Source organism: Lytechinus variegatus, chromosome 19, assembly GCF_018143015.1.
Source record: "Lytechinus variegatus isolate NC3 chromosome 19, Lvar_3.0, whole genome shotgun sequence".
In the NCBI taxonomy this organism is placed as follows: Eukaryota; Metazoa; Echinodermata; class Echinoidea; order Temnopleuroida; family Toxopneustidae; genus Lytechinus; species Lytechinus variegatus.
This window is the reverse complement of record NC_054758.1, coordinates 13,766,691-13,779,506: the sequence shown is the minus strand read 5'-3', so window position 1 is coordinate 13,779,506 and position 12,816 is coordinate 13,766,691. Positions and strand designations below refer to the sequence as shown.

Here is a 12,816-nt window from a genome sequence, read left to right as displayed (position 1 = left end):
TTCGAATCGGATTAAATTCTGGCACGCTAACAAAAGTATAGCCTTTATCATTCAGACTTTGTCTACACTGTCTTACAAACTTTTGGACTAAAATTTGTTAGTATACTTCTTATTTACCCTCAAATATAACTGCATGTATCTACGTCGCATTTCATCAATTATACCTTAAAAATTACACTTTTTTTAAATTCAGACTGGGGACGACTTTGAAGCAAAACTGCAATTAATTTCGCAACAAATAGAAAAGGAGTCTGAACTTTTCAACCTATATCTTAACAGCGGGTGGTATACATGTCGTCACAACAGCAGTTCGAGAGCACTCGACTGGAGCACATTATTTAGCGGACACACCTCCGAAATGCTGCTCGGTGATTGGTCAATTTTGGGGGCTCGGCAGAGGCTCGCCCGATTGTGTTGTCACGTCATCGTATGATCACCTGAATAGCTTGTTGTTGAGTTCTCATACAGTGATGAACGACGGTCGAAACAGGACTTCTGAAAACAGATTCAACGAGATTTGACATTCCTTGAGAAAGGTTTTCTTCAAAAATTCTCCCGTGGGTAAGTACCTTTTCCAATTTGCCATTTCCATAGTTAATTGATGTTTACTGAAGAATTTGCTGACACGGTTTATGCATTTTGTTGTTGTAATAAGTGCAACTTGTATACGTCAGTGAGTTGTATTTTATCGATTCTGTCGTCGCTTAAATAGTTTGGTGATTGAATGTCCGTAGCTAGTGACTGTAGGCCAACTCATTCCCTGTCATTTCTGATGGCATGATAATGATGTGATCTGATGCGTTCTTTACGGGTCATTTACAAGATGTAGTATCAGAGGTGACAACTCTATTTTGTTGTATCTTTTTAATGTCTGAAATTATGTGACTGTTCCTCAACCTTTGAAAATAAATGTTACTGAATCCCGGTACTGAATTGACTTGACTCCTATAATGCTTGAGTTGAGGGCAATATACATTTATATGTTCTGATCAGCGGGCCTATTAGCTTTTTAATATTCGACAAAGAAATATGTTTGTGAATGAAAATTAATGCTGTCTGATCTGTTGTACATTGTGAGAATGACTCAGTTCGACTGTAATTCGAATGTAAAGGTCTGTATGGTTTAAAATATCCATTTTCACTTCAGGAAAATGGTAAAAACGTTGTGTTGACGATGATTCATGTATTGGATATTACATTCGTAAGGCAGAATAAGAGAGTTTCTCAATGAGCGGAAGATGGACTGTAGTCGAGGATATTGAATTTCGAAGAAAAAAAAACGACGTATAGTTAAGGCTATATGTGACGAAGGTCTGTAGGCTATGTGTGACGTGTGGACGTTTGCCTGCGCGATATAGTGATTGTTCGGAAAATGAATAAGACAAATTTGGCAAAATGTTTCATAGGTCTACTTGAAATTCATGTTTTTCCACTTAATTTTGTACGGTTTCTACCCAGTGAATTGAGCTCATTTAGGACGACATAATAACCTGAGAAGGTGACTTTCAAACATTAAGGACGAGGGCAATAGGCCTGTTAGTTCTGTCGTTGGCTGTTCGCTTTAGGCGTTGCCGCTGTATAGGCCTGTTGCATCGATGCACTCATGATGCACTCGACTCGAAAATCCCTATTCATTCTGTTCTGGGAATATCTTTGGTTCCGTGATTTAATATACACTCTAAAAACCGTCAGAGAGCAAAAATTTACCCAATGTTGGGTAGAAAGGGAACATTCATGTTTGCTGGGTAATTTTCCCCTCAATATTGCGCAACATGCATGTTTGAAGGGTAAATTCCAACGCAATTATATTGCGTAAAATTTACTAAATATTTGGTCTCTTTTTACCCAACAGACATGCATGTTCCCATTTTACCCAATATTGGGTAAACCTTTTGTAGAGTGTAAGTTGGTTTAAAATGTGTATAGATCCAATCGGACTTGAGAGCAATGACGCCCATATCTGATAGGGGAGGGGCGTTCAAATCACTTTCAGTAGGTAATCATGCATTTGTAAATGATTGCTTTGGCACCCGGGGGGCCACTTACATTGACGAGTGGATACCATGCGCGACCAAAAAACACGTAAAAAGGATGTCCTTTTCACGATAGGGCACGTTACGTACGTAACGTGATAAGGGTGTCAAAAACACAAAAATAATGGAAAAAAGGGTATCTATTTCGCTAGGAAAATTACGTGTTTAGGGTCGAATTTGCGGGGATGATAAAACAAAATTAAAATGTTTTATAAAGGATGTCCTTTTTGCCCCAACACTTTGTGTTTAGAGACCGATTTGCGCGAGGTGTAGAAGCTGGGGTCGTACTAAACCAAATAAGGTAAAGCTGACGACCGAAGGACCAGTAACAATAAAACATTCCTGTACTTGTTTAGGGGTTCATTTCAGGGAATATTCACCAAGAGTATCGTTTTGTACTTGTTAAGGGTAAGGTTTCACACGCCAATACTTGTTAAGGGGTACATTTTCAGAATATGGAAATTACGTGTTTAGGGTGCTTTTCGAGACCCCATGGTCGCGCATGGTATCCACTCGTGAATGGAAGTGGCCCCCCGGGCTTTGGCATGATAATTGAAGCCTCTTTTTGGAAATTCACAGAATAAAGCAGCACCCAAACTAGTTATAGGCGTATCATTCATTTTATTTGTGTGTAGCTATATAGGCCTATGATTAATTATGTTCCATGAACAGCGAAATGATATATCTAGGCAAACAAATTATTTAAGGATTAATGATGCGATAAATATTCATGGTATCCCGTCAGGGCCGGGGATATGACTGTCAGATATGACTGTCAGAAATTAATCGGAGCCATTCATAAAATAAAAAAAAACAGCATCAAGATTCTTCAACCATGGACCTACTATATGCTTCAACTAAGCATATAGGCTTATATAAAAACGCCATCTAAATCAGCTCTCAATTATCGTATGACCCGTGTAAAATGATTACAGATACGGTACGCCTGGAATATAGATTCATGCATATTACACCGAATTCAGATTATAACGAGTTACTCAATATGCTGTTCAGCTTGACGTACGTACCATATTTCGTTGATCAGACCCCTGTAAAAAATAATTGAAAAATAAATGAATAAAAATATTTAAAAAAACACCGTACGGATATCAATCATTTGAAGCTCATTATAGCTGTGGTTGTCATTGGCAATGAAAGTGACAAAGATGTAAGATTGAATACTAGCTGGTACACAGCAAAAACTGTGGTGTTAACCGGTGTACATAGAGGACCACACCAGTTCTTTTACACCGGTGTTAAATTGGTGGTGTCAGTTTTACACCTACAGGTATTATTACAACACATTTAATTGTTACATTTACACTCTTTGGTGTTATGTTCAATCTCTATGGTGTAATTTTAACACCTCAGGGTGTGGTCCTCTATTGACACCAATTGGTGTCAGTTTTAACACCACAGATTTTACAGTGTAGGTTTATGCATCTTGGAAAAGTTAACATACGCAAAGAAGGAAACATGCTTAAGTTAATGTTTTTATTCTATTTTTTTTTCGATGTAGTGGTAGTATGCATGTGCAGGTTTCGAATGGATTTTTTTATAAAATTAATTTTATTTATAGTTATCGTTAGACCTCAAGAAAATCAGTAAAAGTTTCGTTCCAATCAGTGGCGTATCGATGGGGAGGGGGGCTAGAGCACCCCCCGTCTACAAATTTTCAGGACCAAGAAAACAGGAAGGAGAGAAGGGTGAAATGTGATATTTTCTGAATATTATGCCAAAATGTATAATATTCACCCCCCCCCAAAAAAAAAACCCCGCAATACCTAACCCCCTCAAAACCTTTGGCTCATTGCGCCATTGGTTTCAATTCAACATAAGAGTCAATATTTTTTTAGACTCACAATGGGAAGGATAAGGTTAGATCATATCCAAGATTGAAATACGATGTTTTTTTGTACTGACATTTTTTTCATAAAAAAACAATCAATATCAAATAAACAACCTGTACAGATTTTATAGTCTAGTTGCTCAAGAAACCGATCGGGTATGAAACAGGAATGTTCGATTTCTTGAAACTCATTATTAATTTTACGTATAATGAAAGCATTTGATAATGCGGGAAAAAATGATGATAGTTGAAGTTTGTCGACTTCTGATATTCAAAGCACTGAATTTTGATTTACAATGTATGTTCTCAAATTGTCATTCTTTATACCGAGGGGGCACTTTTATATAAAGAATGCTTCAGAAAGAATCGAAGTTTGAAAAAGAAATATAATGGCACGGTAACTTGCATACTTTTGTCAGATGATAACATTATATGCCAATGTTTTAGGCGGGCTATATACTGTTATTGCGAAATATTTTAGGGGAACTCACAAACCCAGATCTCGCGAGAACAAAAGAAAATCGATCCGCTATTGTTCGAATTCGAAAACACATATATTTCTAATCGTCGCTTACGATACAGTCAGTAAGCATCATACGAGGCTGTTTTGAACTCATTGGTCAATCTTCTCCTTTTCTTTCTTCATCTTCTTCTTGCGAAATATACCCACTCGAAGTTTGGGGAACTCCCTCACGAACACAAGTTAGCCCAATGATGTTCTCTCGTATCGCGTGAGTCAAAGAAAATCGATCCGCCATTGTTCAAAACCGATATTTCTGATCGTCGCTTACGATACACAATAAGCAACCCATCACGGCGTACAATTTTGTTTGAATACAATAGTCAGTCAATTTTCAATTCCTTATGTCAAGTGACATGCGAGATTTGTATAAAAGTGCCATCCAGATGTTCAGATAATCATCTCGTCATGTCTCCATCTCTTCGGGAAAAAGATGAAAATGACGAAATCTTTATAGATCTCGCCATGCCTACAACCCGTGAGAGACATGAGCAGATGACGAGATCTGCATCTTGTGGGAGATGAGATGACAAGATCTCGGATCCAAGATGTAATCATCTAGTCATGGAGCTACTACCAGTATCACTGGATGTAGCCATGTCGAGAACCAAGATCTTGTTGTCATGATCATGATTTGTCTCTCACGAGATGTAGACATGCATGGCGAGATCTAAGATCTCGTCATTTCATTTCCCTAAGATGTAGACATGATGAGATCCAAGATCTTGTCATCTTAATAATCTCTCTCGTGCACGGGATGTAGACAAGACAAGATCCAAGATCTTGACATCTGATCATCTCTCCCACGGGATGTATAGACGGGATGTATAGATCTAAGTCATCTGAACCAGTTTACAAGACGCAGATACATGTGTGACGAATTCCAAGATATCGTCATCTCATTTTCCCCCTAAGAGATGTAGACAGTTTCATGACGAGATAATTATCTGAACATCCATAGAATGTGCACCTCAGGAAAATATTTTATGAGCCTTTACGAAGTTAAAGAAATAAACAAAATGTATTAATCAATATAAAAACAATCACAATTATTTTTCTTCCTTCCTCCTCTTTCTTATTGATCTTCTTCTCCCTCTTCGACTTCTAATTCTTCTTTGTCTTCTTTCTTCTTCTTCTTCTTCTTCTTCGCATCCATGGATTTACTCTAGGAATTCGACCTCTATCTTTTCCTCGACAAATAAGCCCCCCCTCCCCCGTAGGTCCAAATTGCTTTATGTAGAATATCCCATGTTATGACGTCACTGGTCTGTGACGTAATTGGATTGAGATGCGAGGCAAACGAGATGATCGTTGACACTATGTCATGTATGTAAGACAGGTGGATACCATTGATTGAGATGGATGCCGCATCCCTCGGGAAATGAAGGAGGAGATTAATTGGGGGCAGAATGAGAGTGGGAGGAGGAGGGGGGGGGGGGAGTCACGTGATATTAAAAAGACAATATAATGTTTGGACGAGTAGGTATATCTGTTAATGCAAGTTTTGTACAAGTGAGAAAAATTTGCAACTTTTGTGAAGATGCAGATGTAGGCAAGGTGACAGAGAAGTAGCAATAGATAGATAGATATCGTGATAGATAGATAGATAGATGGACAGACAGACATACAGACAGACAGACAGATAGGTAAATAGATAGATAGATTGATAGATAGATAAACAGACAGATAGACAGATAGATAGATAGATAGTGAGGGAGAGATTGAGGGGGGGGGTGCAGGAGAGAGGTATACAGATAGAGTGCGAGGGGGGGGGGGGTAATTGGGTTATAGTCTGTAAATTTCATTAAAAATTTATGAGATTAAAGTATATATACCTTTCGTTTCTATTAGACATAACCGAATTAGCAATACTTGGCAACATCAGATTATTTTGCTTGTACTGCTGGCTTTATAGTACTGCATATCAAGGATGGTATGTTGGGCAGGCTTGCACTGTATTTATTTTGAAGTTTCGAAGCCGATATATAATTAAGTGAAAAACAATCTGAGTTTTCGACAAGCAGATTATAAAAACAAGTAACGTAGAACAGACTAATACCCTTTTCATAAACCTATCCTCCAATTAGCCGCCTAAGAGTAATGCGGATAATTCAATAAAAATTGCGTTCATAAACTCCGAAAATAAGCCGCATTATTTTTACGAGCGCCCGGGCGGATAATCGCCATGACAACTGGACACGCCCCCTCCGATGCGGTTGTGTTGGAAAAGGGTGACCTTGTGACCACACCATGGCAATTATCCGCATTATTTGGAAATGCGTTCATAAACTCAAAATCTTATCCCGATGCCGCTATTATGCGGATAATAGCAGCATCAGAGTAATGCGGATAACTCTTGTCCTCCTCCAATTTTACGACCAAATTATGCTGCTATTAGCCGCCTAATTCATTTTAATTGGGTTTATGAAAGGGGTATCATACCCCTTTCATAAACCCCATTAAAATGAATTATACCCCTTTCATAAACCCCATTAAAATGAATTAGGCGGCTAATAGCAGCATAATTTGGTCGTAAAATTGGAGGAGGACAAGAGTTATCCGCATTACTCTGATGCTGCTATTATCCGCATAATAGCAGCATCGGGACAAGATTTTGAGTTTATGAACGCATTTCCAAATTATGCGGATAATTGCCATGGTGCGGTCACAAGGTCACCCTTTTCCAACACAACCGCATCGGAGGGGGCGTGTCCAGTTGTCATGGCGATTATCCCCTTTTTCAGGACGGGCGCTCGTAAAAATAATGCGGCTTATTTTCGGAGTTTATGAACGCAATTTTTATTGAATTATCCGCATTACTCTTAGGCGGCTAATTGGAGGATAGGTTTATGAAAAGGGTATCAGGGAGAGGGAGAGAAGCAACGAAACTGCGAACCCCAGCCTAGGTTAAAAAAAAAGAATTAACAGGGACGTGTTTGATTTCGATAAAGTTAGACAAAAAAGCAAGAAAAATAATAAATAAATAAAAAAAATGAAGAAGTGAGGGATTTTGTTCCGGGTAAACAAATATAGAGTCAGTTGTTTTTCTAGATGTTTTATTATAGTAAGTCAATGTTATAACATAAGATTGCAATTATTCAAAATAAGAATAATGCATAAAATGCAAATGGAAGCAAATGCAATAAACCATGACTGGAACAATGCGGCACCAAGAACAATGATAAAAACGAATATCTGTGCTGCAATAAAAAAAAATAGAAGCATATATTTCGGGGGGGGGGGGGAGGGGCGTAAAATATTCGCTATACCGAGCTTGTCATGGTGGTGCTTGTTCAATCTAATTAAAGTGAAATTGAGAGATTTCGTTGATACTTTCGGGAAATTTTGTTAACATTTTAGGAAAACACAAATTTTAAAAAGGGAGGTTGGGGAAAATAGGGCATACCACTGCCCCAATCTATCTGCTTATATACGGCATGAGCTTTACCTGTATAAAAGGTTCGGTCAGGGCTTCAAGCACACAAAAAACCATCTGTCTATGTTATGGATAATGTTCTAGATACCGATCTATTCCCCAGGAACTTACGTATTTAATGAAGAAAAAAAATACACAATGTCAGGGTCGGTCGGTAGGCCTATTGATATCTGGTTGTCTTACGTCAAACAAAGTTTGTTTTGGTTTTTGCTTTGTTTGTTTGTATTCATACCCTAGCCCTATCCGGACCACGTGTCAACGACTGCTGTGCATGTGAGCCTATGGTCACGTGAGGAAAACATAAAACAAAACAAAATATTCAAATTAAAAGGGTTCTCTTCGGTGTGTCCTGGGAATCCTCTCATTGGCCTTGATTTATGTTTTTGCAATATCCCAGTTCCCGGGCTTCAATCTTTTAAGTTGCTTGTTTTCGTATTTTTTTTTTGCTTGTTTGTGTTTTTTTTTTGGTTTATTATTTTCCTTTGTTCTCCCCTCTTTTTTTCTTTATTTTTAAAATTCTTTTTACTTTGTTCTCGTGTTCTCGTGTATAAATTATGGTCATCGTGACATTGCTGATTTGTGGTATGCCGCTTTGAAATAATTGAAAACTCAATAAATATATTTAGTAAAAAAAAAACATTCAAATTTTAGGGTATACGCACTTCATTGTACTGCGTTATAATTCAATATTCAAACTCTTCATCCTCGGAGAATGACGTTCCACGCACACAGAAAAGATACCATTTTATTACATATCTTGTCAAAGGACCCCAATCAATTTATTCCTTTTGATATTTATCCTTTTTTCGGGCGGGGGGAGAGAGGTTGAAGACAAAATGATTTTTTTTTTCACATTAATCGCATAGGCTAAACGAAATGCCATAGATGATGTTCCTGACAGTACTATTAATCTGTTATGAAATATACTATAAATTTACTACTCACTCGCTTTGCTCTCTCTCTCTCTCTCTCTCTCTCAGGTACTGTTCATGACAGTACCCTTAACCATTATGATCTTGATATTATTCTGTTATGTTGTTGTGTATCTTCGTTTGAATGTATGCTCATAAACCAAGCAAGTTATTCAGTCGCATTGATCAGCAAAAACATGGATATTCAGGTATTTGTTTTGCAACCTTCGATAAACTGTCTTGAGGACCCGTTTGTTTTCAGACAATAGACTGTCATTCACCTGACAAACCAGGCACGAAGTTGAACTTGGGTCTCTTCCAAAGCAAAATAAAAAATAAGGACATAAGGACGAAGGACTATGGATGCAGAAAGAGAGAGAGAGAGAGAGAGGGGGAGGAGGGGGGGGGGGGCTAGGAGAAGAATACAGAATAGGAAAAAATGCATTGAAATGTGATGTTCTCTCACGAAAAGTAAACATAATTTTTTGAACAAATAACACTTTTATTAACACATTCAAAATGACAATATAAGCTGATGGGACATATTATTTGTAAATTCAATAAAGACGTTGCCCTTTATTAAATATTGATTGTAAACTCTTCCTTCGTATACTTTCAAGAAAAAAAAAGGAGAAAGCTGCATGCTTCCATTATCATACGACCTTAGATTACATTATAGGTCTACTCGTTAGTAATCGTTTCAACTGGTTTTCAGTTTTTTTAAGGAACTAACAGGCAAGAAGGGGGTGAAATGGGAATATGGACGTACCTAGAATGATTTAGAATGTGAAAATAAAAGGAAAAGAAGTTCAAAATAATATGTAATCGGTATCCATTATTGTGAAAACATATTCTTCTTGTATCTTTCCTCCTTAAGTTCATCCCTTTCCCCTCAATATTTTTTTTTAATCGCTATAGGGTTTTCATTTGTCTCGCAATCTACTATGGTCCTTGTTGACCATAGTAGATTGCGAGACAAAATGAATACCCTCTAGCGATTATTTCAATCCGCAATACTGAACCTATGAAGTATTAATGATTTTTTTTCACTGTTTTGTTTATGTAATACTGTACCTTTTTATCGTTTCCTTCGGTATCTATCCAGTTTGCCATCATATAATTTTAATAGATTGTATCTGTTACGTCTTTCCCTTCACTATTTAACCCGACGAGGGACTAATGTTACACAAGCTTGACATCTTATTAGTTCATCTTTTCTCTTGTTATTCCTTAATCTTGTAATAGTTGCTTTGTTCAATTTGTATAAACATAACTATTTGTGATTATGCCATTTTTGGATGAAGCTATCGTCTGTGCTTGAATAATTTGTTAATGAGAAATAAAAACTTTCAAATCAATAAATTTCGCGCCCCATGTGAAGGGATATTTTTTTGGCTAACCTTACTAATCTTGAAGAACTCCTACCTCCACGCTGAACTCCCACTTCTGACCTCCCCAATCTCACCCAGTTTCGTGAGAGCCCCCCCCCCAAAAAAAAGGAAGGAGCTCGACATCACGAATAGCACATTTTTTAAATACGTTCTTTTGATACAATTTTCGGGGGTACACAGTAAAAAATAGCACGTTTTTTAAGCCTGTCACTCTAACAACAGGTTGTTTAAACTGTTTTGCTATTGCTTAAACTTTTTAAACATGTTTAAAACGTTTAAACATTTTTTTTAAAGTTTAAACAGTAGTTGTTGAAATTTTAAACAGCATTTTTATAGTGTAGATTTTGATAATGCATTCAGAACACGGTATCAATTTCACCCCTTTCCTTTCAAACTGTCCTTATATTTATTTGCCCAATGCCCACCCCTCCTCTATCGTATACCAGGGTCTATACCCCCTCTCCGCTACCCAACCCCTTCCCCCTCCACAGATATACAATTCGATGTTCCCCGGCCCCCCTCCCATATCGTACCGCCACTCCGTCCCACGTTTATTATCTGGTACATTTGTTCATGGACGTAATAGGTCCATGATTTTGTAGGAGTTGCCCTGCCAAACATGAGGGAGGAAATCCTGTGCGATAGGTATGGCCCATGAAGTCCACATGATTGTAAACAAATAAGAAAAGGTTTCCTCGACCAAATCGGCCTTGTTAACATACAATAGCAACGAGCCTGCGCAGTCAAGCACGTGCGCTGAAGTGTGAGCAATATTGTGACGAGCCCTCCGCTCTAAGCCAATCAGAGGCGTAGAAAGCGACTACGCCCATTTCTGCCTGCAAACAAACGCTTTAAAGTGATCGTCCGTAGTTTGTTCAGTTTTATTCGCCACGTCAACAAAATTGAAGGTAAACACAACTTGTTGTGTTCGCTGTTGGTCCTTTTTTTCAGATGCGTTTTTGATTGCTGGCTACGTTTGTAGTACTTGATGCCTACAAGCACATTCCATCATTGGTAAGTAGTTGGTGTAGGTGATTGCCGGCTACAGTAAAAAAACTAATTGTGGCTGTTAATTGTCCTTTTTGTTCAGTGGCTTGGCCAATAACACTCACACATTGTACGAGGTTAGTATGTACTAATAATAATAATTGCCAAAGAGAATAGTGAGCAAGTTTTTATATGCATAGGAAAAATAAAAAAATGTTTATCTATTTCCCATTCCCATTTTTTTGAAGTACATGTATGTAGGCATATTACGGAGCGAAAATATCCCAGATCTTACACAGATATGCCTAGATATTGTTAAGAAAAAATATATGAATTTATAGGAACGAAATGCTGCATTTGAAGGGAATATATATCTTGACCATGGGGACCATGCCTATAAAGTCTTAGCTTAGTAATTATCTTTTTAAAATTGATTGCTTTAATTTGAATAAACAAAGGTATTCAAGTGAATTCAAACTAAATTTCTTTTTTAAAAAAGGACAAAGGCCCAAAGAAACTCGATCTCTAATTATTTTTCTTATTCACCGAACAACCGCTTTAAATTCTGTGACAAGGTGACTTTCAAACAACAGCTGATTGTAGCGCTATTAGCCGGGTGCGTCATTGAATTAGAGTGTTTGCCAGTCGCTTGTAAGAAGTAAATGTGAGAATATGTACCAATAATTTATATTTCAAGCTACATCTTTTCTGCGAGTATGTTCAAAATACATTTTTACATTTTCATCTATATTTGACAAATAATTATTCTTGCAATATATCAAAATCAGAAAAATTATGATTGTGGATATTTTGACGACTAAATAAGAGTCTAATCTTCAGTATGTTTTTCTTGTTATTGCGAAATTTCATCATCGCATCGCGGATCGGACGAGGAAAATCAGTCGCGAATCGAATGCCAGATAAATACAGAAAACACTGTACTACTGTCCTGTAGACTCTGATGATCTTGGAGTTGAAACTTGATTTGAAATTTGGATCTCGCTGCTGATAAATGTGGCAAAGGACTCATTTATCTTTTAATTTGATAGTGAGTATATTTTGTTGGCATTGTGCGTGGTGATTAAGCTTTGCATTTCGTTGTTTGGGCTGTGTGTTTTTAATTGTGAATTGGATCGGAACGAGGGAGAGATCGAGATGCAGTTGAATAGGTGCGCAGCTCAGGTAATCAGGCAACTGTAGTGAGTGAGTGACCATTCACTTATTCAGCCTTGCCCTTTGATGGTGCAGAGCTCAATTCAGAGCTGAGAAGGCAGTGAAACCCTTTCGAGAATTCCTGCTCTTGCACTTCCATAAATTGTTGCAATTATCATTTTTTGGCATGCCCAATTTTTTTTTGGAGGGGGGGGGGGGGGAGGATTTTGACTGACCATTGTGAGTTTTTTTCAATTATTTTTTTTACAATAATGCAAAATGACACAGTAAGTTATTGATAGTGAGGAGGTGATGAAGGGAACGAAGAAGGAGGGAAATTCAAGAAGAGGCAGAGCAGAGAAGAAGGAGGATGAGGAGGAGAAAATGAAGAAGAATAGAAATAATGAGGAGGGGAAAAAGAAGCATAAAGGGGAAATGAAGATGGATATGAAAAAGAAATTAATGTAGGAGGAGGAGGAGAAGGGAAATGAGATGAGGAAGGAGACAAGAAAATATGTCCATATAAAGGACATGCTA

General features: G+C 37.6%; 1 protein-coding gene across 4 annotated transcripts in view; it reads left to right on the top strand.

Moving 5' to 3' along the window:
- The first annotated feature begins 438 nt into the window (after positions 1–438).
- Positions 439–12,816, top strand: part of LOC121406025 (mitochondrial uncoupling protein 2-like) — a 33,494-nt gene continuing 21,116 nt past the window's right edge. The window contains exon 1 of one of the 4 annotated variants that reach the window (XM_041597028.1): positions 439–561. The gene's annotated coding sequence lies outside the window, so the exon portion shown is untranslated. Of the gene's footprint in view, positions 562–11,035; positions 11,155–12,059; positions 12,176–12,816 lie in introns of those variants that run through there. The other 3 variants (XM_041597029.1, XM_041597030.1, XM_041597027.1) reach the window with 3 other exon arrangements.